The 27,012-nt window shown below is 34.5% G+C and overlaps 1 protein-coding gene across 1 annotated transcript in view; it reads left to right on the top strand.

The window, feature by feature from the left end:
* Positions 1–8,689: 8,689 nt before the first annotated feature.
* Positions 8,690–27,012, top strand: part of CDH10 (cadherin 10) — a 177,586-nt gene continuing 159,263 nt past the window's right edge. The window contains exon 1 of the mRNA XM_014781554.2: positions 8,690–9,167. The gene's annotated coding sequence lies outside the window, so the exon portion shown is untranslated. The remainder of the gene's footprint in view (positions 9,168–27,012) is intronic.

Genomic DNA, 27,012 nt, shown 5'->3' with positions numbered 1-27,012 from the left:
TTGTAACTGTTGAAGTATGTTTTGCTCTAGTCCAATGACCTATAGCATAAGCAAGGTGTTCTTCAAGCAACAAAAGGGATACATATATGCGTAGTATGTCTGATAAATTAGGAATCCATTGTAGTGGTGGTTACAGATATTGGCAGTAACGGAACTGCTTGGCCAATTAGGTGCTAGGAGGGCATGATTTAGATATTACCAGGCAACACAAAATGATTTCTTCTAAAAGTCACTAGAGCAAAGGGCATTCCATCATGTTTCTAATTTCACCTCAAGCCTCACCTCATCTAGGAAATTTTTCTGATCCCCTTCCCAGCCCCTCTGTCTGCTTGCCCCTCAGCTGGGTCGAGACCCTTGTAAGCTGCAATAGAATCAAGTGCCTTCTTTCAGAGCACTTATCACAGTAAATAATAGTATAATCATTTCTGAGATTAAATAATTATTCTTTTCTCCTACTAGAGAGAGAGCTCTGTGTGGATGACAATGGATTGAGCTATTGGTTACCATCACAACCCCAGTGCTAAGAAAAATGTATGGCATATTGTAGCAGCTCAATAAGTAGCTGGAGAATGAATAACTGAATACATGAATGAATGAAATTTTACCTACTGATTTCATTGAGGCATTTTGCCAGTATCCTGACACTAGAGATCAAATGTTACAGAGTCAAGCCCAGCTTAATATGTCTCAAGTACACTTTATTGTCCCTGTTTACTAATGACAAACAGATTTATCAATGTGTTTGTCTGTCAATGTCAGCACTGATTACTGTTCAAACACTCACCTATGACGGGACCTTTTTAATCCATGGGTGATACCATACTGCATCAGCATTATCAGAGTTTACTAAACAGATCAGCGACAAAATCATGTGCCCCAACACAAAATGAAAATGTGGAGGCCCTTGTTCAAAAATTATTAACAAATTCAAGAATGCACCGGCAGTGCATTAAACCAAGAGTGGACCCCTTTTAAGTATGGGGCCCTGTGTGACTACACAGGGTGCATACTCATAAAGCCAGCCCTGTCAATCAGGAAGCAGACATTTTTGGTTTTCTTAGGTTGGGAATCTGATTTTATGAAATTTCTCCTGCTCCTGTTTCCTGTCATTGTTTCATTCCCTCTTCCTCATTCTCTTCCTAACATCACATGAAGGATTACACAGGGGTGAGTGTAATCACAGATGGACTTGGGTAAGGACAGACATTTGCATACAAAGTAAGCTACCACCGTCAATAGAGATTATAAGAAAAGAGTTCAGAACGCCTCCTCCTTCTGGTCTATCCTCTTTGCAACTCTGGCGGGACTTTGTTTAACCAACATGCTGCAAGGATGGAGCATGATGGCCAGGCATTTTCACTGCCATCTCCGCCTAGCATGTTGACTGCCGAAAGGAAAACCAAAGCTGACTTTCATCAGCATTGCAATACTCTATTTTGAAAACTTCAGAGTAACTACTTCTACATTCATCACACACTTGGCAAAATTTCCTTCTTTCTTCCCATTCATTTACTTTTGTGTAGCACTTGCCTTCGCTTCTGTGTCTCTCATGAGATGGTTAAATCCTTATTTAGCCAGGATCATGGTTGTAGCTCTCTCCCACAATCTCATAAATAGCATAATGTTTTGCAGTGATTCTGTATATAATATATATGCGCTAAAAATAATAAGTGATTGCATAAACAAATCTCTCATTTGTAAACCATGAATTTTAAGTCAGGGTCTCTTTCTTTTCTAGATTGTTTTAAAGCAACCGTGGGCTAGTGATTCTCAAATTTTAGCTCTCAGAATTACCTTAAGACATTCGAAAACACAGAATGCTGAGCACTCCCGTAGTTACTGATTCAGTAGTCTGAGATGGGACCTGAGATTCTGCATTTATAACAAGTTCCCAGGTAATGCTAATGTTGTTGGCCCATAGACCGCATTTTGAGAACCATTGTTCCAGACATTAAAGAAGAAATTTTCAATGACACTTGCTAAAGCACGGTAAGGAAGACTTATTCAAGGAGGCCATTGAGATGGGCATAGCGGACCACTGCAGTGGGGTCTTGCAGTGGACAAGAGAGATTGGGCTGAACTCTGAATACAGCATGGGCAAGTGGGTATTTACAGCCAAGGAACACAGTAGGGGTCAGTGGCTGGAAAATTACTAAGAGGAAACAACAGGGGTAAGTGGGGATTCTGGCTAAACTGACCTGACAGATTCTTGCTGAAGGCGGAACAGGGTGATCAGACATCATCTGGGGGATGATGGAGCATGAGGGACCTAACTAAAATCAAGAGTGATCATATATTGAGGGTGGGCATTCTTCTTAAACTGACTTAGCAGGATTCTTGCTAAAATTGGACAATGCAGAGATGAACACGGAAGTCCAAAAGTCAGGTTTAGTTGAAGAAGAGTTCAGGTGAGGCTGAGTAACATTTCATCAATGAGAGAGTCTTTGTCGCAGGCCATATAATTTGTCCTATAGGTAGAATACCAAGTCATCTGCAGAATTCTCCCTGAGGATTAGGAGAACCATGTGCTGGGTATAGGTGAGTTTCTCAGTTGACATTTCTCATAGGATCAATAAATAATAATCTTGTGAGACAATTTTCCATATGTCTCTCACATTTCTGCACTAAGCTCCCTTTTCTTTGAACTATCTTTTTAAGTTCATTTGTATACGAACAGCCTTGGATGATGAGTTATTGTCCCCACCAGAATTGAGGGATTTGCATATTGTACAATAAAATAATGATAATGTCTCCCTTTGGAGTAAAGTTCAGGCAGTTTTGCTCATAGTCTGTTATATAAAAAGCAGGGATCCCTTAGCTTGATGTCCTTCAGCTATGCTGCACACCCACTGCATGTGCAACATCCACCTGAGCACAGCTCTGGCATTGCCCAAATGAGATGTGGGGGACAGAGAAGATTGACACAAATATGATAGCCAAGCTGCTTCCCATGCCTTTTGTCTCTGACCTGGGAGTCTCATGTCTTCTGCCAGCATCCAAGAAACTAGCACACTAATTTGGTAGCCTAATAAGTCAGGTAAAATACCACAAAATTACCAGTCATTAACAAATAATGAGAGGAAAGGAGGAGGAGGAATGAAATGATATTTTAGGAGATAATAAATAAAATAATAGTTGTGATTTGTCTAGTCTTTTAGTGTTGTTATTAGTGCCATTGAGTGGATTCAGACTCCTAGCGACCCTGTGTCCAGCAGAGTGGAACCCTGCCTGGTCTTTTTGCGCCATCCTCTCACTTTCCCAAACCATATCAGCCAATGCTCCACTGCTATTCATAGGGTTTTCATGGCCAGTTTTTCAGAAGTGGGTGGCCAGATCCTTCTTCCTAGTCTGTTTTAGTCTGGAAGCTCCACTGAAACCTGTCCACCGTGGGTGACCCTGCTGGTATTTGAAATACCTGTGGCATAGCTTTCAGCATCACAGCAACATGCAGCCACCACAGTATGACAACCGACAGACAAGTGGTGTGGTTCCCTGTCCTGGAAACGAACCCAGACTGCAGAGATGAGAGCACCAAATCTTAACCACTAGACCACCAGGGCTGGCTAGTCTTTTATAATAGATATTTAATTTATTTTAAAATATTGCCTTTTCTTAAAAAGATTCTAGTAATTCTTAGAATGGCTTTTCAGAGTGATGATATTAATTAAAATGCTGCTTTTACCACTCAGATCTAGTCTCCTCATTAACGCAACTTAAAATATAAAAATAAAAGGTTACATTTTTGTTCATTAAATGCAATTACAAACACATTAGGTTTATGATATATTGTTTTCCACTATTTTTTTTTGAAAGATTTTTCTTTCATTCACTTTCTCAGGCATAAAATTAAATCACAACCAGACAATGGAAAATTCATTCTTGATTACTTTCACTTCACCAATGTTTCAACATTTAAAATAGGCCACTAACCTTATCCGGGTATGGATGGAAGCAGTCAGATTGAGTAAGAATTTACTTTTCAATCAACATGAGAATTATTCCATCTATTTTTTTCTATGTTGCTAAGAAGATAGGATTCAATTTACTTGTAAATCTTTTCATATGTAACCAAAATTTTTTACATTAAAAACAGTAGGTAAAAAGGTCAAGCAGTGTGATTCAGGTTTGGTCTAAGAAAATTGAGAAAACCAGCCCTGATCTTTATACTTAAAGTGCACAGAATACAGGCTTATAAAGAGAGGGGGTAGAAGTGTCAAAATAAATTTAAGATCCCATATTCTTTTATTAACTCTTGATTGTCTTTCAAAATAATTACATTTTTAGAAACATAACTGGCTATTTGATACTTTAATTTTTCCCTGGCTTTATCTTCCCTCTTCTCACTTCCATGTTACATGATCTAAGAAATGTTGAGATATGGTTAAACAGTAATAGTAACAGAGGTTACTGTTACAAATAGAGGTTTCAGTAACCATTCAGTTGCAAGTAACAGAAACTACTCTAGCTACTTTAGGCAATAATAATAATAATTACTATTATTATTTCATTTTGAGTAGTAGACGGTGGTTCACAACATGAATAGAAAGAGAAGGACTAGGTGAATATAGGAACACTTCCAACTGCCAGAATCACACATCCATTGCTGTGGTCCAAACAGCCGCCACCACTGCCTCAGGTAAGGGTGGTGGCAAAACCATGCTTTGGCAGCTCTTGTCCATGGTGGCCAAATCAATGCCTCCACTTTGCCTTTCTCCTGATTTAACTCAATTTCTAATTCAAGGATGATGAAGACATCCAAAAAACAGAATATGAATCCCCCTCACCCCCACAGGCACCCCGAACACTCGCTGCCAGGGGAATATAATTTTTAATTTTCCAACCTCTATAGTCCAGTAAGACAGACTGGAAGGATATTAGAAAAAATGTTGTGTCAAACAAACTATGCCAAATTATTTTTCTGCAGTTGTATTTGTGGAGAGTGAAGCAGTGCAGACATTCTTTATGCTTCTCCCAAAGCGATAGAGAAAGAACTAGGTTTGACTAACTTCCTGTTATAGTGGAAATTGATATTATCTCTAATACCATTCAACGGAACCCAGGAAAGGGGGCTGAGAAGCTATTGTTTTAAAACAAGTATGTAGCTGTTTCGCAAGTGACATCTTAAGGACTGATGCTTATTGTTTAGCGACAGCATGACAACTTTTTTGTTTTTTAAACAGTTTTTATTTATTTATTTTGTGAGGAAGAGCAGCCCTGAGCTAACATCCATGCTAATCCTCCTCTTTTTGCTGAGGAAGACTGGCTCTGAGCTAACATCTATTGCCAATCCTCCTCCTTTTTTCCCCAAAGCCCCAGTAGATAGTTGTATGTCATAGTTGCACATCCTTCCAGTTGCTGCATGTGGCACGCGGCCTCAGCATGGCCAGAGAAGCGGTGCGTCAGTGTGCACCCGGGATCCGAACCCAGGCTGCCAGTAGTAGAGTGCTCACACTTAACCGCTAAGCCACGGGGCTGGCCCAGCATGACAACTTTTAGGCGTGTAATTCCACATGGAATGGAAGATGGTTTTGTTTAATTGATTTTAACCAAATTTGGTCTTTGACATTTGCAATGAAGAGAGTCAGACTTCAGAGGGTCCTGTTATTATAATGATAGAATGCTTTTCAATTTCTTGAGTGTTTTATGATTATAGCAAGGTATTTTCTATGAAATTCCACATTTAGTTTTAAAAGTATAGAAATACACTTTTTAAAGTTTTCATGAGCTTTTATTTGCTTATAATGGACATGTGGCCTCTCCTCACATTGAGGGACACTTTCATAAGGCAATGACCCAGTCATCCCATTCATACAGAGCTTACTGTCCATTTTTCTGACTTTTCACGGGCTGCCGTTTCCTAACATTGGTGACTATAGGGAAGTTTTATCTAAGTAACAGAACTAGTTTACACAAGATTTCCGAAGAAAACTTAAAAGAAATAGAAAAATTTGCAGAATCCCAAGTTAACCCAGTTATTGAGTGAAACAAAGAATTGAAAAATGACATTATTTAGTCAAACAAAACTCATTATCAGTGGTTTTAATATTTAGCAGTCTGTTTCATACTTCAAGTTTTAAAAATATTATTAAAATTGGGGCCAGCCTGGTGGTGTAGTGGTTAAGTTTGTGCCCTCTGCTTAGGCAGTCCAGAGTTTGAGGGTTCGGATCCCGGGCATGGACCTATGCACCACTTATCAAGCAATGCTGTGGCAAGTGTCCCACATACAAAGTAGAGGAAGATGGGCACAGATGTTAGCCCAGGGCCAATCTTTCTCAGCAAAAAGAGGAGGATTGGCAACGGATGTTAGCTCAGGGCTGATCTTCCTCACCAAAAGAAAATATATATATTATTAAAATTATTTTGCATGCATATCATTCTCTAACATCATGACAAAATTTAAATTTTAGACAAGAACAGAATTTTGTTATTTCTCTACAAAGCCATAAAATATACTACTACATGATGCATAGATATGATGGCTCTGCTGCTATTTATATCCAATTCTATTGTTTCCTTCTCTAATAGTATCAATAACTTTAGCTGGGAAAATAGCTTTCCAGAGTAAATACTACATTTCCAAGCCTCCCTTGCAACAATTCACAGCCAAGTGTCTCATTTCCAGCCAATAAAATCGTAGAAGGTTCCCATGGAAGACTGCATCATTTCCTTTTTCATTTTACTGCTGTTTCTAGAAAGCAAATGTGAGGGTGATCTCTCTTGAATCCTCTATGGGAGTTCAATTCCTTAAAAATGGTTGAGACTCAGGACAGAAGGAACCTGAATTTCTGATGACTGTGCAGAATAAGGCAATCACACAAACTCAGAAATTTATGTAAGAGAAAAATAAATTTCTATCTCATTAAATAACTATTATTTGGGGAATACATCATTGTAACATGTATTTTCATTGATAAAATAGCATTTCACATCTGATCTCAGCTTTTGGTTATTTTCTCAACTGGACCCGTGTAAACATAATCCAAACCACTCCTCACATTATGCAGCCATTTACTCTGAAATTAACAACAAACAAACACAAAAATAGTTAATCTAATAAAAGGCTATCATATGTGTGTGCACCTGACCTGCTGCACTTAATTAAATACTCTGTAATCTACATACAGAGTATAAGATTCTATAATTTTTGACAATCAACTTTAATACTTCAATGTATATAGAACACATATGTACATCATATTAACACAAATACATCACATAAAAAAATGGAATACTTATTTTTACCTGACTCTAAAGTTAAGGCACTCTGTTGAAAAAAACTATGGGTAAGCAATGCAGAGATAAGCATAAGAATTCTAGCTCTGGTATCACACAACTCTAGCAAGCTAATTACAATTTTCCAGATCTTAATGCCCTCGTCTGTAAAATTAAGAGTTTCAAAAGTCCCTTTCTGCTCTCAGTATCATCTTGTTGAATGGAAATATTTAGTATTTTAAAATATAAAACCAGTTGGCAACATTAGTCATATAATAACTTTATAGTATACTGAAACTTTCCTGAAATCTAACCTAGAATCTCCCTTCCCCTCTCTTTTCCCCCAGATTGAGTTTCTTTCCTTTCTCCTTATGCTGACTGTATAAGGGTCCTACTGATGCAGGGATAATCAAATATGTACCCAAGAGGTAGGATATCTCAGAAACAGTACTGAACTAGAATTACAAATATATATAACTATATTTATATATAAATAAAATTTATTAATTTAAACTATATTAAAATTATATAAATATAAAATATAAACTGTCATTATAGTTTTAACTCTGTCACTAGTTAGCTCTGTGACCTTAAGCAAATCATTTAACATTTCTGAACAGTATTATCTATTAACAGAAAAAGTCACAGCTGGACAAGATTATCTTCATAATTCGTCCTCCAACTTTAAAATTATTTCTATAGTGTATTCTTTTATAGTATATTATTTTATAGTATGTCTAAATTAATTTACTTTAAAAAGAAATCTACATGTAGCCAGAAAAATATAGAGATGTTCATTATTTTGTGTAGCTATACTGACATCCTTTGGTAAGGTTTTGGTCAATTCCAACTTACTGTAGAGATAGATAAATAGGGAGATGGGCAGTTAGAAGGTTGATAAAAAAATAGAACCACCCAGATGTATTTACATCTGCTCACACACACTTTTGGGCATGAAACTCAAATTTCTGAGGAAAAAAGTTAAAAAAAAAAAAAAGAAGAAGGAGATTGTGTCAAGCCCAAAGTCTAAATATTTTAATAGCATTAATTGCATATTTAAATTATGAATAAAATATTTTTATCTATAAAATATAAAAATGCAAAGCAGATAACACTAAGCAGACGAGACTGGCTCACGAACGTTTCAAAACGATGGGCAAGGTGTGCTCTCGTACGACAATAAGCAACAAAAATGAGGTATTTGGAGAGGCAAGAAAAGAAAGTTCACTGAAAGCAAAAATAAATAAAAATTTTAAACCACCAACAAAAATCACTCTAGCAACGTATCAGATCTGGTTGCAATTTGACTTGGCACTCCGGTGATACTTGTATTTCGGTAGCCTAGCGTGAGGATGGTGCAGGAATATACATGTCAGAGGAAGAAGAAGTATCTATTAAAAGAGAATTGCAGAAGCGGTCCTGTTTCTGAGATTGTGTTACGGACACAGCCGGATTAGATTGGGCTGATTACCTTAGCCTTGAAACAGAGAGTCTTTCTGCCCTGCGGGGGAGGGGACGCCTTTCATCCACAGCCCTCCTCTCGGATGCGCCCTCCCCTCGCATTCACTTGCAAATCGCTGTGTGTTAGCAAAAGCCAGCACTTCCCCAGTCTCTAACCTTCCCATGGCGAGTGCTGCAGCTCCATCAGCAGAACCTTTCTCTCCGTGTGAGGAAGGGCTTTTTTCCCTCCTCCTTTCCGTTTTTTTTTTTTTTTTGCCTGCCCTTAATCAGAAGCACTGAATGAAAGCCAATCAGAGAGAGCTCGCCCTCCGTTTTCTTTGGTTCCCTGCCGTCCAGAGTTAAAAGTGATGCTGAGAGAAAGCTTGAGTTAGATTGAAGTAGAATCAGTGATAGAAAATAACAGCCGAAAACAAACAAAAAAGGGGACATAGTGACAGTTTCTCCGGGTTGTTTTGGCTGGAACCAACTTCCGTTATCCAGAAGCTGATAAAAAGGTAGGAAGACTTCGTCTCTCTCTCCTCTTCTTCTTTTTTTCTTTTTAAACTGCCCTAAGGTCTTTTATTTTCTTTCCCTGGGGGGAAAATATTTGTTTTTAAGTTGTGTTTAGCAATTATTTCCAAATAATTCTTTAATATATACATAAATTAATAAGCACATAACTGTTATTGGATTCTAGAAACAACTGCTTTGAATACTTATAGAGTTAATGTAAAACTGGATAAATTATATATTATGCTCAACAGTGGGTCATGATATTAGAGTTGTGAGTTTATTCACACTGAAAAAATGCTAAAAATATATTATGGAGTGTAATTTGTTATGCTCATACTTGTTCATCTTTATTTTAAAAATCAATTGAAGAGAGAACATTGTTGCTGTGAACTCGAGCATCATCTAACATTACTTTGCATTCCATATGAATGGATTCACTCTGCACTTATTCATAGTCATAGTTCATTGTACCTTCAATATAAAGAGAAATGACAGGCAGAAGGCAGATTCCTTGAAACTGTCAATGGTCACTAAGCATCTACATAAATAAAATAGATTGCCATTCATCAGAAATACAATAGGCACAATTCCTATATCCACATTTCATATCCGAGTCAGAAGTATGAGGGGGGAAAGAGGAAGAGGGGAGATCAAATGTGTGTAGTCAGCAGTTGCAGCATTTATTGTCTCTGCTGCAATAAAATCCATATTTTATGTGGTGTTAAATTAATGCAGCACATTGCAAGTCTAAATGCATGTCCCCAACAAGTAACTACTGATAGCACTGTAAGTATGGGCAAAAACAGTAGTCTGAAAGTGTTTTTATGCCACTACAATAAAAACCTACCAAGTCCTTATCATTAAAAAGGGGGGGTTGGGGGGTCTACCGGTGCAATCAAAACAAACATCATTTAGAAACTGACCTATCATCTTTTGCTTCCGAAAAACAGATCTATTTCCTATAATTGTGGTTCTTCATTCCAGTAAAAGCTTCTGTTATCCAAAACTGCACATCCATCACTCTCAGCTGTTTGGAGATGCGTTATTTTTTCTTCTATTTTTTATTATTGAAGGATCTATATTAAAAATAATCTGTCCCTTTGATACTGACAACTGTTATACTTCAATGCATATGTTAGTAGACTTTCTCCCTCCACACCATCCCCCTCTCTATCCTTCTTTAAAACGTAGCTACAAGAGCTTCTCTGTGGTGAATAACACTTGGCAAGAGTGTGCTCATTTTTTAGGTCTGGTATGGTGAGGATTTTTAATTAGTAGAACTTTCATGAAAACATTATGTCATTGGCAAGATCTCTAGGTTCATTTTTAGTTAAACTGATGAAGAAAAAAGAAAGAGGTTGTGTCCTAGAGAAACAGGTAAATGATAGTTGCATAGATAATCTGCCTTGTGCCCCTTCCCCGCAGGGTATTAAATGTGGCACATATGTATTCCATGTGTAATGCATAAGCAAATAGTGGTTTATTGGGGGTAGAGGGGGCACAGTGAGGGGATTAGATAGTGTACAGATATAAGCAGTGTGTCTGTGGCTTAGGGACACATCAAATACAAATCCTTTCTGATGATAAAAACATAAAGAAATGCTTCCTGCATTCGCGTTCACCTGTTTTTTTTTTTTTTTTTTTGGCTGTGTTTTTAAAGTATGAGTCAATGACTGCTTTCATTAAATCAGGTACTTCTTTGGTTTCAAATACTTGCTGCTAACAAATTGACTTCCCTGGTGAATGCATATGCCTTCCCTGACTCCAGTCAAAGAACAGAATTCCATACACTTAGATGTCTGGAAAAGAAAAAAAAGGGGGGGAAATAGGAAAGGAGCATGCAATCTGTATGACATCCACATACACAGGCATTTGGGTGAGGTCAGTGGTTAAACTGCCTGGTACCTGATCGGTGCTTCAGGTGATATTCCTACATGTTTATAAAAACTAGCTGTTTACTGATAAGAACACTACTACACAGGTATTCAATTTAATATTACCCTGTTAGATTTTTTCCTACACTGAGATTTTCTTTAAAAAAAAAAAAATTGAAAAAAGTGATGGGAAATTGATTATCTACCTAAAGAGATATACATTTCTGGCACACTAGTAAGAAAGTTAGTGTAATCTGAAAGAGGTATGATTTTCTTTCTTTTTGAAAATGAAAAGGTTAATTCCAAAATATGTGAACCCTGTTCAGACTCTCGGATGCATTTCTTGTTCTTCATTTAATTTCCCATATAAACAAATAAGTGAGGCAGAGTATATATTACCTGGGAGATTTCTGGACATAGGACTTATTTCCTGTTTCTTAACCTACTTTGCAGCAAGTGATAACACCGTGTCCTCCTGGAATATGTCATTTTTATACCAAATCATTCCGCTAGGCTGCAGCACAGGAACAGCATTCACTCCGATGGTGCTGATTCAGCAGTAAAGTCAACCATATTTTTGTGAAGTGTTATTATCAGCAACAGTGTTGCATAGTAAGCAATTAATACAAATCAGAAATAGAACCCCAACTACCTCTAGCCCTTGGGTTTCAAAAGCATTAGCCATAATATATTCTTAATTCTACTATGCAAATTGCATTCTAATACTGTTGCCACATTAGAAGTGCTTGTGAAATACTGAAACAAAGTGACAATATTAAGTAGAGAAATATAAAAATTATTTATGCCAATCCTAAGTAATTTTATGCAGACATTTGATCTCCAAATTTCAAGTCTATGTTTGAAAACTTCTACTTTTGATTAACCTAAAATATTTTCTGGCTAGGGTTTCAGAAAAGTCACTGTACTAATCATATTATATTTAATAGTCATGTCTGAAATAGGCTGAAGTTATAAACCAAGTAGCAAGAAAGGTGCCCTCATTCTTGCTAGACTTACACTGAGCGATGGTGACATTGATGAAGCATTGTACTAAGCATTGTACCATATATATATATATATATATATATATATATGGTCCCTATTATGAAGATTTAAAAAAAAAATCAGGGTCCAAGGAATAGCATTATGAATACATATTTGAGAAATGAAAATTAACATAGGAAAATCTGTTTTCCTTTTCTTGACACTTTATTCAGACCAGTGAGTTCATCAACAAAATTTCATTTTGTCAGAATTAGAATAACCTGAAATATGCAAATAGAAAAAAATGTCCTGTATTTAAACATTTTTCCATCGGCCTTCTCTTTTTTTCTAGTTGAAGCATTTGGATTATGTTCACAGAGTACTAATGTAACATTCCCTGCTTTTACCCCCAATAAGTTCAACACTCAAAATTACAGATTTTTTTTCATGCATAAGAAGGAGAAAATTTCACAAGGAGTGCCTGTTTTCTCAGATAACAATATCAGCTCAGGGTCACCTCTGCCCTCTTCTTTCTTTCATGCCCTGTAGCAGCCTCACCTCACTTGACATTTGGAGACCTTGAGCTCTTTTAAAATCCAGTTGTGTTGTCTCTTGTAAGGGTATCTAAAGCATATGAGCTCATTTTTGCTTTTGCCATACCTTGTTTGTCACTGCTCAATCCAACTAACTCAAGAGGCAAATATCTTAAGAAAATCACATCTATCACATTAAAGTTGTAGATTTCTGGGAATGCATTATCCTTAATGTAATGTTAACATTGATCATTTAAATTAATCTGACAGTTTTTAAAAAAATTGTTTAAATATAACTTTTGCTTAACTCTTTATTATCAATGCAACTTCTCACAAAAAAGTAACTTGATTTTTTAAGGAATAAAGGTGCTTTGTTTTCACCAATGTCTTTATGTTTTTATCCTATTTCTTGCAGTGCATGTGATGTTCTGTCCTGTGTATTATTAAGAGGTATTTGTTAAATATTACTGGTAGTATTAGTGGTGGATTTAAAGAAAGGGAAAGCTGAAAATTGAGTAAGAATTTCCTTTTATTTATTTATTTATTTATTTATTTATTTATTTATTTTCTTTTAGGAAATAAATTGTAGCCTCCCTCGAAAACAATGACTACCTGTGGAGGTTGAAATGCCTTCATATAACAATCCCTTGCAGTAGACAGATGCACATCCCTAGAGAGTTTGTCAGTAACATTATAATAAAGCACTTTACCAAACCATGTGATCTCAATGTTCAATTGCCCCCCTTTTATAGAAAGCAGCCTTGATTCTACATACTCAATATGATGCAGAAATATAAATTAAAGTTAAATAAGATTGTGGGCTTTGGGACAGGATTAAGAATAAGCTATAAGGTATAATGCAACATCATTTCACAACTGGAAATTCAGCATTAAATGACATGTCCAAACACTTCAGAGCCCTACTGATGTGCAGAAATTTAGCAGTGCTCTCTCTCTCTCTCCTTCTCTTCCTTTCTCTCTCTGCCTCCCTTTCTTCCTTCCTCCTTCCCTCTTCCCTCTCCCTCCTTCCCTTCTCCCCATGCCATTTATGACAATTACAAAAGTCCTTGAACAAATTTCCCATGTGCTTTTTTATATTACCCTATATGAAATAATATTTCTGTAAATCTTGTGATTTTTATGGCCAGTATTCTATCATCTGCCACATTATACATTGGATTTATTACATTATCCTTTGCATTATAGCATAAAGTATATGACAGTGCAGTTAACTAGAGCGTGTCTTTTAAAATGAAAGTGATTCTTATAGATATGATAACACCTAGGCTTTTAAGGAATTGAAATTGGCACCAGTGTAGTTTACTGCACTAGCAAGCAAAGTACGGGAAATTCAGCATTTATTAATGAAATGACTTCTCCAAAGTATCAGAATGTAGAATGCATAGACATGAGTTATTATAGTCACTACATCAGTTATTGATTGGGAATCTTTGTTGATTTACTGTAACAGAGGATACTGAAACAGTTTGACAGAGTCCTGATTTTAAAAATAAATTAAATGTAAATTGTGTGTTTCCAGAAAGCACACTTTCATTAGACATGTTGATTCTTCTTTGTTGTAAGATACAGGTATTACCAGTGTGTGATCTAAAAATGTAAACTGATATATAGTGAGCAAATGTCTATTCTAGACATTGTAGAGTCAAGAACTACCGTTGCTCCTTCTTGTTTCCAGCTGAAAGTGTGGGAAGCATGTATTGTAACAGTAATCAAGTTAAGCAGAATGTGTGGGAAATTAAAACAATCAATAAACTGAAGAAAGTAAATGTTTTAACTTGGGTTATTCTGGTAATTCTCTGCAATGTTCACATAGTATTTATAAATACAAGAATTTAAGTTGAAATTTGGCATAGTTATATGAATAGATCAAAAGCAATCAATGTATTTGCCTCAGTTATTAAGTACATTTTTTGCATAATCCTACTAATATCATAAGTTTTTAAAATGTGACCGATTCCCCTTTTTCATGTAACTCTACTCCCCATAAAATCAAGTTAAATTAAGTCCATTTAAAAACCATGGCAACTTCTGGGATTTTGAAAAGTAATGAATGTTTCCATAAATTTTTAATCAGACTTCAAATTTAAATGAAGTACCATCATATTTCTGGATAATTTGACTTCTAAGCATCAGCTTTAAATTAATAACCTCATTTTTAGATAGATTTGAAACTATGTGGACTATTTGAGGGACTTGAACGGTTTTGTATTTACCATGGAAATCTTCTACATGTTAAATATATTCATTAATTATTTTATTTAAAATATTTGCTTTAAATAAACTAAGAAATTAAAATTTTGCAACCTCTAACTCATTGGTTTAAATCTATTGCTAATAAAGTAAAGAATATGAATTACATATACTTTTAATACCAACAGTGTGGTATTTATTTGCTTGAGCAATGACGTAAGGAAAAAAAAATCATGGACTAAAATAAATTCTATATCACCTTATTTAATCAAATAAACAGAAATTGAGTATATGATGATTAATCATTAGCCTAGTGAGGTATAAAATTTTCTTTTTTTTTTTTTTTTTTGACTTCTTCCTAAAGCATGATAACTTGGGGGTTATTCCTGCTCTATAGTCTTGAACCATATTGTGTCACCAGAGTGACTTCTCAATATGTCATCTCTGGAGAGTGAAAGCACCAACATGCACATTTATTCTGTCTGCATCTAGCTTCCTAAATTTGAATAAAAGCCTTTCCCCATGAATAAGAACCATGGAAAGTCTTTATTTCTTTATGCTCTCCCTTCACCAAGGTTTCAGTTGTTCTTTTGGAGATTTGCTCAAAATTGAATACTAAATACAATCATGTACTTAGAGGTACTCTTCCCTCTTTCCGCCTTTATTTTTCTTCGCTTATATTTCTTTGCCTGTTGGAAAGAGGAGTGGAGATTTTCTATAGAATTTCTACACTAAATAAATAATTTTTTCCTACTGACATAAAGCTTTTCAGAAGGTTGTAATAAAAAAGAGAAGTCTATATTTTTCTAAGAGTATCTTCTGTTCTAGCTACTATGTCTTTGAAAATATATGCCCTGATTTTTCGACATTTAATAACTAAATAGTTCTACGTATTCTTTTTTTTTTTTATTAATTTGTAAAACTTCACTATCTTGGGAATAGACACAAGTTTTTATTTTCAATATTAAAATAAAAAAGAATACTGGGGAAATGAAATATCCCTAAACACTGAGTTAAAAGAAATAAGTTCTTTACTAAACTTTTTTTCTTGGAATTGGATTATCCTCCATCATAGAGTATGACATCTGAACAAAGTGAGGGGATAATATGTTTTCTTTTTTAGGAGAAAGCCACCTCAGTGCTAAGTGTATAACCTCGACTGGGCATCCAGACCAGTAGAGACGTGAAGTTAGAGAAATGACGACCGTAATCTTGACTTCAGAGCAAAGACATTAATTCTCTTCACTTTATAGGTAGGGGCTGGATTAACCCATTTCTGGGAAGGTCCAAGATGAAAAAAGTGTGGATGAGAAGAGCTTTGTTCTTTCTAGAAGCAAACTAAGACATTGCATATAAACCACTGTTCCCAAAAAAATCCCTATGGAAATTTGCAATTTTTAATAGTGCTAACAGGCTAAGGGCTATGATAATGCAAAATTCACCATCATTAATTAACTGTCTTTTGATTTTAGGCTATCATATATAGCTATTTATTCTTTTGCGTGTGTTATATTTTCTTTTGCATTTTCCTTTATAATTTTAAATGATCTCCTGGTATCTAAACAATAACTTTCTCAGTTGTCCTCAGCTTCTAATTAACTTCATTTATTTGGGGGAAGTTACTAAGAGCCATTTCCTTAGTGCCATACCCAGAGATATAAGGATGAATCCAAAACGAATTTTGTTCTTGAGGAGAAGTGGTTCTAATGTGAGATATTACAATTAAATATCACGTGATTTATAATGATTATAATGATTTATAGAAATATTAGCAGATATGTTCTAAATGTTTCAATTTTCATGGAATACTAGTAAATTAGATAGCAGGATATCACTGGGCAGTCACCTATTCCTCTGGCTAACATGGGGTCTTCAGTTTTGATTTTCTAGTATATAAACTACGGAGGAAACATCTCAACATCTTGTTTCATTAATTAATTCATTCATTCATTCCTCCATTCACCAAGTACTCGTAGTGCCTACCATAAGCCAGACACAGTGCAAACAGCCAAAGATATAATCGTGAAGAGCGAAAAACAAAACAAAACCTCTGTTATAGTGAGGGATTAAGTGAATAATCACAGGACTTGTTATTATATTCCAGTTTTGATAACCATAAGACGATGAGTAGTAGGTACTTTTAAAATGAAGAATATAGGGCTCTAATTTTACTTATTTTTTAAAAAGCTGCATTACTGTATTCAAAGCCACATGACGTCTTTCAAGAAAATATCAGAATGAGCTAGCAGGTTAGTTCAAGGTAGCTTTTTGTGTAGTCTCAGATTCCTTCAGTGGAGTCTGAGAGTGCATTCTCAATGAGCGCTTCAGTTCGGAGCAGCCATCTCGGTTGGTGATCTAAGTTTGCATCCCATATTTGCAGTAGCCAATCATCATCTTGCAGCAAGGACTCAAATTTGAGACTAATATTCTGATTCCAGACAAGAAGCCTCAACAAAAAGTAGATAGCTGAAGACCAAATGGACCCCAAAATTGTATTGCTAAAAATTCTATGAACATAAGCTTCCACACCCCCACAAATAATTAAAATATTTACTCCATAGAAGCCACTGATTTTCAGACTCAGTTACTCTGTGCAAAAGCTTCTCCTATATAATATTCTATTTTCCTAAGGACACCTGATGAAGGTCATGTTTAATAGGAAGACAAGACAGGGATAAGGCTGTGTGCCAGCAGCAATGAGATTGCTTTCTTGGAATATGTAATGACTCTAACATGAGTACTCTCACTAGGACCTTTGATGCATAAAAGCATGTACTGTGGCACCAAGCTGTCTGGGTTCAAATCCCGTATCACATATATTGAATATTTAATATTCCTGGTAGTTTTTCCATCTGTAAAGTGGGGTTAATAGTGTGCTTACATAATAGTGCAATTGTTATGATTAAAAGAAACAATAACAGTAGAGTATTAACAATACCTGACACACAATGGGTGTTCTAGTGTTACCCGTTATTGTTATTGTTACTTATTATTATTATATGTAAATTCTTGTGACTTATTATTGAGTGTGTTTTGTTTTAATCACAGCATGTGATCTGACTTGGGCTACCATTTAAAAATTTTTGAATATTTTAATTTGTATCATGTAATAATAATTTTGTACTTGAGGTGAAAACTACTCAGTGTTTTAATTCTGATTTCGTCACTAATTCTGACAACAGCGTAAATTCTTCATTCCACATTTATTTTTGTTTGTGAAAATGGTAGTTTGAACCATGTGATTTCCAAAGACACAGTTTATTTATTGTTATAATTGGAAAAGGCTAATACAATCTATTATTGTGATTGGAAATGGCTCAATATATAACTGTTATAAACATGTTCATTCTCTGAGTGTGAAATGGCAGTCACGTAAAGATAGAATGTAACCTGAAAACGTAAATTACATTCTCGGAATCACATATAGTAATCGCATGAACTAGGGAATTAATAGATATGTCTTTTGACAATGATATGAAGGACCCAAAAAGAGGACAAAAGAGGGAAAAAGCATTAGAAAGAAAGAGGCTAACTGTCATGAGTTCCATAAGCCACATAAACTCACTCAGGTGAAACCTGAACCATTTCTGAACATACTGCAGTAATGGCTCCTTTTACAGATTCTCCTTCTGGAGGTCAGGGTAATGAGAATTAGAACAAGAATGATGAAGAGAGGCAGTGCATTACAGAAATAATCCCATTAAAGTTTTGATACCTATAAATCTCAAGAATAATTCTGCAGTCTCTATTACAAGCTAAAAGGTCAGTGGGCTACCGATTTCTTAGACTAGGTCCCAGAAACCGTCTGATAAAGACAGAATCTGAGCAAAATGTGAAATTTTAACAGATTTTATTTAGATATTTTACTCTTTTCATTCTTCACATTCAAGGTGGTACGAAGATCAATTTAAAATCACTGTTTCCGTTTTTTTCTTGGTTTTTGTGGCTCTATTTATACGGTAATTAAAAAATCTTCTGGAATGAATTCTATGGATTACATAAACAAACCAAACGTTAAGGTCATAAAATACATTCCTATGAGTCTATAAATACCTTTCTTTTTAAAACTTCATTTTAAAAATCCAGAATTATATCATAGTTTTTATTTTTCAGTTGTATTTATAATTCAGGTCTAATTGATATATTTATTTTAGAAATTCACATATTTAAAGAATATACTTAGCACTTTATCTTATCCACCCACATGTAAAGGTGAGGTGAGTCATAACAGAGCCTGCTAAACCTAACCAACTGATGTAATTTTGTGAACATCGCAAAAGATAATTTTCATTTTTCGTCATAGCTATATATTTACATTTATTATCTATTTATTATTATTTACTTATTTATTTACTTCTTCTTATTATTATTTACTTATTTATTGAAAGTCACAGTCTTCTTCATATCATCTTTATTAAATGATTACAGCATTTAATTTTTTTTTCATGGCTTCACAATATTTGGCTAAATGATTTAACTTTATGGCTGATTGATTAGTATAGCTAATTTAAAATATTCTATTAATATTATATACTTTAGGTTACTTGATTTTCTAAAAGTATGTACTTTTAGAATTTGTCCTTCTGAGGGTTAAAAATTAGACATACTTTCTCTTTACTTTTAAAATTCTTTAATTATACTAAAGAAAAAGTTCATTAACTGATTATATTTTCCTATTCTTTAGTTGGAAATCAAAGGAGAATAAAATTGTGCAAAACTAGAGGAGAAATTAATTTTAAAAACCTAAAACAAGAAATGTTGAATAATTAATTATGTAGACTAAGTAATCATTTCCTATCAAAATCCTTCAAATTCAAGGTTTTCAACCATTTGATGTGTTGTTTTGAATGTCTGCATTTTAAAATAATATAAATTATACTTCAAAACTTAATCAAAAGGTTGAAATGCGTTGATGTTTCTGAAGTATTGACCCATTTATAGGGTAAATTGCTGGTAATATTTCTGGTAAACTTCCATTGATTTGTCAAGAGGTAAAATAACATACTTGGGCGTTTGGAGCCACCGTGTGGCCATATAATAGTATACTAGGCAATGCTCCCAGGTTTCGGATTCTTTTCCAACTGAACATTGCCCTTGCAGCATTGAAACCAATATGAACTTACATTAAGGACTGTAACGTGGTATTAAAAATGGCTCATGTTTAGATTAATGCAGTTTAATTTTTGCGTGTCAATATTAATGACAAAAATACTGTTTTGCAAAAATCTAAACAAAATATTTTAAACAATGCTTTTGGGGCAAGGTATAACTTTTAAACTAAAATGTATTTTTACTGTGCAGCTGTAAGTAAACTCTAATGCCTCCTTATACGTTTAACTTTCTCAGGGCAAAATTCCTTCCAGCATCCTTTGGTGGGCAGCACAAAAAAACCAGGCACTGCATTGTTGTCATTTTTGCGTTTTGTAAAACTTTAATGTAAATATGTAGCTTGCATGAAAAGCAAAGAATTGATGCCAGCAGCCCCTGGGCATTGAATATGTTTTTCAGTGGGCTCACTGGAAGTTCAGAGAGACAAATTTGTTTGCTTTTATTTTTTCATAAATACTAGATAATTTATAAGTTGTGTAGTGTAATGTACATATTCACCAAATTTCAAGCCTCTTTTACTAGGTTTTTTGTAACCTAATAACATACTCGCATGAGAGCAGGATCCATGGTTACTGCTTCTTTTGTAATTTTACAAGGAAGTAACTGCACTTAAAAACAAAAAATACAATCATTTCCTAGAAGCTGGAAATAAGCACTTCTAGATTTTTAAGTCTGGAACATTCATTGATTGCTTATATGATCTTACTCCTCATTATTTACTTTATTATCTGAAGGTAAGAATAAAGAAATTTGGTCAAAATGAATTTTCTTTGTACATTGCACATAGCAATAGATGAGCCAAAAAAAGTCCTCTAATTTATTTCTATATCTACACCCATATCTATAGCTATGTCTGTCTCTCTGTCTATCTCTCCATCTATCTCTCTATCTAGCATCTATCTATCATCCATCTATCAATCTATCTATCTATCATCTATCTTCTATCTATCTCTTTACCTGTCTGGAGACATTTATGTTACCATCCTAAAGTATTACTGTTCATCATCATCATCATCGTTATAACCCAAGTAAGACTTCCGTTCCAAGATGGACATGGGATCGCTTTTTACATTTACAGCTGCAATGTGAACAGCTCCTGAATTGTCTCTCTCTGGGGATCTGGGATGAATAACTTTAAAAGAATAGGGTGCAGTGAGAACTGAAGACAAATTTATAAAATAAAAAATCTAATGAAGATTATCTTTGTGCTATGTGTTAAAGCCATGAAGTGTCCATCTTCATAAAGCAAATCATTTTCTCTCTGTTCTGAACATGCCAGGCTGCCTCTTAATGTAAAGCAAGTGGTCAGAGCATGTCATTTCTCATGCACAGCCCAACAGTCTGACTGAAAACAAAGATTGCTTTGCTTCCCATTAAGCCATGTTCCCTCTGTCAACAAAAGTGCTTCTATTCTAAGAGATATTACTATTGATTTGCTTTTATTCTCAAAAGACTGCTAGGGTTTTTTCTATGCAGTGCTGCACACTATGTATTATTTCAAATAAATACGTAAAGTATTTATTTCAACTTTAAAAGGGAGATAGAAATTGAAGTGATATATTTAAGAGTTTAGAAATGTTTAAAATTTAGATGAAACTTTTTGATGACGTCATGTTCACATTTAGCTCTATTGCTTAAAGCAAAGTTTTTGCAGAATGACTAGTAAATGGGTAATCATAAATATAGAAAGAAACATATGGAAACACCTCCCCTGGTGAGTAAAAACCAAGAAACAACCCAAGACACTTTTAGCTAGAAATTTCTAGTTCCTTCTCAATTTTAGTCTAAAACAAAGCATACCTATTTACCCAAGATAATTTAGCCTCAAATGACAAGGGAGATTGCCATCATTAACCATCATCCTGAGACCATTTTTAATCTTCTTACCATTTTATCGTCATCCTAGGGCTAAAAATGTGTTGTCTATAAATCTTAAATCTTTTTTTCCCTCAAATATACTTATTTGACAAATCCTTTTCATTCTGACTATATAAACACTATAAAACTGGTCCTTTCCTTGATTCCAACTCAATATTACAGAAGAGGATCAAATTATATCTTTCTTTTACAATTCATCCATATTTTAGAGTTTTTTAATATATATTATAGAGTTTGCTAAGAACTTGGGAAACAGTTATAGATAATATGATCCCTTCCTCAATGAGATGAAAATATGGTAGGAAAGAGCAACATTTATAGGTAAGTACATTGTAAATTATTTAGTGTTTTGCTTGTAGGATGAATGAAGTTTTAGGGGAATGTAGATTGAGGAATGTGGCAATGTAATTACTGGGGACATGAAGAGGGACATGAAAGGTAAGTATTTTTTCATGTTATTAAAAGGTGAAACTAATGAAAAAAGAGGCATGGTTCTCTGCAAATCCAAAGAACTCCTAAATTTATCTTCTTTCTTCCCCCTTTCTAACTCTCCCTAAAATGTATTTTTCTTAATTCATGTTTTCATACAATTACTCATTCAATAGTATTTACTGATTTTCTGTTATGGAACAAGGAATATGTTAGGCATCAGGATGTGATAAAAAAAAATAAGTCATATTCAGGGGCTGGCCCCGTGGCCTAGCGGTTAAGTCCGACGTGCTCCACTTCAGCGGCCCGTGTCTGTGGGTTCCGATCCTGGGCACGGCCCTACACCACTCGTCAGCCATGCTGTTGCAGCGACCCACATACAAAATAGAGGAAGATTGGCAACAGATGTTAACTCAGGGCTAATCCTCCTCAGCAAAAAAAAAAAAAAAAAAAAAAAGTCATATTCAAACTTCCTAATCTCGAATGACTTCTGGTGTTTTCCAGGAGACCATCAAAACAGAAATTACAATATAGTCTGATAATGGCAAGGAACAGTATAATCACAGGGTACTGTGAGGTTAAAGCTGAGGGCATATGCCAATGTTAGCATACAAGAAAGGTTTCCTTCAGGGATGAGATTAAAGTTAAACCCTTAAAGCTGTGACACTTTGTGTCACTCACTAGCTCAAAAATGTTCCTGCACAACTCCATTGCGAGAGTTACTACTACACAGTAGTAAATGTTCTCGCTCCAGAGTTGGGCAGATCTACATAGAGTTTTACCTCTGCCACCAAGGAGCTTGGGAGTCTTGGCCAAGGTATTTAATCTGGCTAAGCCTCAGTTTCCTTGTCTGGAAGATGGGATAATAACATGGCTGCTTCTTAAAGGTGCTGAAAGGATTAAATGAAACTATACTTGTAAACTACTTAGCAGAGGTCTTTGTTTGTTTTGCAATTAATAAATCCCTGATAAATATTACCAGCATTATTACTGCTTACTGGGTAAAATCCAAATTCTTTAACCTAATTTGATCTAATTCTTCTTTTTTCTTTTAAATCATTCTGGTGCCTCTGCCCAAATTTGCCTCATACTATAGACAAATTGACGAGCTCTCAATTTAGGAGAATTCTGCTTATTTTATGTATTATTATTATTTTTAATCTCTCTGACTTTGTTTATATTGGTCACTTTGCCCCAGGCTCTGCCTGGTAAAACTCATACCATTCAGGTAGGTTTCAGATGTGACTTTTTCCTTAAGATATTTTTCGGATTCTCCCTCCAGAAGGGCTCTCTAGCTTTGGAAAACTCTTAACTCTTGATTACACCTCTCTTTTACCATGGGTCATCACCTGCCTTGAGTTAGTTTTTTTATAAGCCTTATTTATTTTTTCATATAATTGCTTTCTTAAAACCAGGATCATTTTGATTTTTATCTACAACCCCAACACTTAACTCAGTGTCTCCCACATAGTGGCAACTGTGTGGTAAGGATATTATGCATCAGATAAGTAGAACATATATTATGGTTTACATTTTACAGATAAATATACTACTATAGAATAATTGGAAGAGTAAGTATTCATTAAAGACACAAAAGGTGTTTTCCTTTCTACTGTTTTCCTGTCCTTGCTACTTTTTCCTTCCTTTCCTTTCTAATATTCTCTATCTCTTCTTTAACTTAGAGCAAGTTTCTTTGTCTAGAAAGTTTTCTAGAAGTACAAATTCTAAAGCAGGTTTTTTCTCAACTTGATTATTTATTTACTTACATTTATTATCTTTTTCATTTAATATGCATAACTGGCCCCTCACTAGATCAAGACTTACTGCATCAGAATTTTTGGAGTTATGGTATGGCCATATAGATTTTAAAATTCTTGTTGGGTTATTTGAATGTGTACACCAGATTAATAATTGTAACTGGAAAATACTGTGATGTTGTTATGTCTGAGCCCATAAACTGATTCTAAAATCAGTTTTAAAAGGTGAAGTTTCATAAATGCATTGAAAATAACAAATATTTATTCTTGAAAGTGGGAACATTACTCATTTTGAAATTTACAAATTCTTATTTGATTCTTTTTTAATTGACTCTTGCTTTATAGCCATTTATTGTTTTAAGCACATATTATGGACAGAGCTTTGATTATACACTAAGATGGATATAATAGAAAAAGTAAGAGACAGATTATGTTACTGAGATACAAAGTAGCACAGGTGGTACTCTGGTGGTATATAATTAAGCACTAAAATAACTCTAAACCAGTAAATACTAGGAATCATCAGTATAAATCAGAAAGCGGAAGTAATGAGGGAGATGAGATTGTTACTTGACTTTGCTTCGATGATGTATAGAACGTATGGAAGGGGCAGGTATTCCAAAATTTGTAATACTAGGAGCAACGACAGGAATGCACATGGGGTTTGGTTGGCCACCAAGGAATCAAGCTGGGTTTATGCTGAGAAAACTGTATTAATGAAGAAATTTGAATACTAAGTTAAAGGATTCAGACATGATTAGAAAGTTCATAAAAGAGATAATATTTTAAAAGTTCATAAGAAAAGATATTATTTTACCCTGAACTCATTGGGATGAATAAGTTTAGAAAAAACAATCAACCACTATTCTTAGCATTTTAGATGCATCAAATGTGGTGTTAATATAAACCTAAATGCTTCAAAATCAACCAAAAACTATTGGTTCTCCAGCGTAAGTAGCCAAGAATAGCCAGCCTGGGAGTGCCAATGGAATTATGCTAATAAATAATGTGTGTATGATTCTGCCCATTCTTCATCCCTAGAAATTTTCTCGTATGTGCTCTCAAGCATATATATGCTCTCAGTTACCATTTGGTGTCTGTGATTTCCTCCACTCCATATAGAGTTCCTCATGGTTTGATTGTTGTCTAGCACTTTCTCCCACTGGTGGAAGTACAATTTTCTCTAGTCTATGTTTGCTGATGGGATCTGGTATTCCAGAGCTATTAAAACTACTGATGGTCACACTAATGAATTCGCATCCTTGATGCATCAGCTGGTGTTGTTTAAATTCCACTTCAGTTTAGGCTCATTTATGTGACCGGGGGGGGGGGGGTTATTTATTTCAAACTCTCTTTTGTTTTGTTTTTTTCCTGAGAAAATAACTTGTTCTCAATCTCATGGCTCATTGTTGGCAAAATACGAAGTAGAACCTATGTCTTAAAGCTCCCATCCTTGCATTATTACTACCATACTATGAGTAGTCAAAGTTTTCCTCACTATAGAATGAAAACTCAGGCAATATCAACTTCATGAGTTTACTTATTTTTTTATAATTAACTGAAATTATACATATAATATACTAGTGTTGTGTAGTGTACAGTGCATACTCTTAATATAATAATTAAACCTATCATTGTCCTTTCACTAATACTGATTATTTGTAGAAGATATTAGTTCTGTTATTAAAAAGTTTTAAAGCAAATGATTAAATATTTATAATACCCATAATAGTGGTAACTTTCATTTATTGAGAACTTTCTAAGTGCTAGACACTGTACAGAGTGATTTATATCTAGTATTTCTTTTAATCATCAAGTTAAAGGAGACGATATTATTGTCTCCATTTTACAGATGAGAGAACTGAGGCACAGAGATGTTAGATAACTTTTGTAAATCACAGAGCTAGTAAATGAGAGAGCCAGAATGCAAACTCTGATAACATGGTCCTTGCCCCTCTCTTCTTAACCTCTACCCCGTATTTATATAAGTCATGTATGTATTCCTGAGAGGGGAAAATGTGTGATCTATTTTTGTCTACTCCTATTTTCTTTTTTATAAAATTTTTATTTATTAGTGACGTGTTTATTGTTTCCTTTTTAATGACAGAAAATTGGCCTAAAAATAAGTAGATTTTAGCATTTAAAAGTGTACCAAATGTGCCATATTTTAAGTACTATTTTATTTTATTAATACGTACAACTGAGTTGTCAAAATTTATGAATGATGAAGAGAAGTCTTGCATTGTAGGAAAGAAAAAGTTTCACTAAAACAACTAACTTCAAAAGTAGCCATAAATTACTCAGTGGACTTCATGTCATTCTCTTAGCATTATATACTAGTTTATTTTTTTTAATGCTTTCGTGAGGAAATAAGTCATATCATGATATTTTTGGATGTACATAGAATACTTTTTAAGTATGAATAGGAAAATAGCCATAATGGGTGCCTCTGGGTATGAGGGTAAGAGATTCATGTGTCTATAGTATATACATAATTTTGTTAGAAAGTGTTATCATGAATATGGATTGATTTTTCAAAAAAACTATTTAATTAAAAAAATCTTGTCACTCATCATGAAGCATACTGAGCATATGAAAAATGAAAGATTCCAAACTATTAAACTCATCTTTATAACATAAGTTGACTTACTCATTATCTCTATATAAAGCAAAAAAAAAAAAAAAAAAAAGCTAATAAGTACCTGTACACATGTACACACAAACACACTGCTCACTGAGTTTTAGTAAACTGAATAGTTATTATCAGGAAAACATTCAGTAATATTTCTTCCCCATGTGGCTCTAACCATAGGAGGGATTTTATATTTCTATAAAAATTCATGAATAGAAAACCATGTTGAGGTTGTTACATAAACCAGTGTTTCTCAAACCTGATTCAGGTTATATGAATTTTGAAAACTATGAGTTTTCACATGATAATATGAATATATTTTAATATAATCATTTATTTAAGGTGAATAACTATCTTATAACAAATTACTCTCATGTTATTTCAGGACCCACTTTTCCATTGTGATCATTGTCACTTTCATGCTTCCTTTAGGTTTCTGA

This window comes from Ceratotherium simum, chromosome 18 (assembly GCF_057802395.1).
Source record: "Ceratotherium simum simum isolate JZ-2026a chromosome 18, ASM5780239v1, whole genome shotgun sequence".
In the NCBI taxonomy this organism is placed as follows: Eukaryota; Metazoa; Chordata; class Mammalia; order Perissodactyla; family Rhinocerotidae; genus Ceratotherium; species Ceratotherium simum.
Note: the sequence above shows the minus strand (reverse complement) of the source record. Positions and strands in the feature narration are given on the sequence as shown.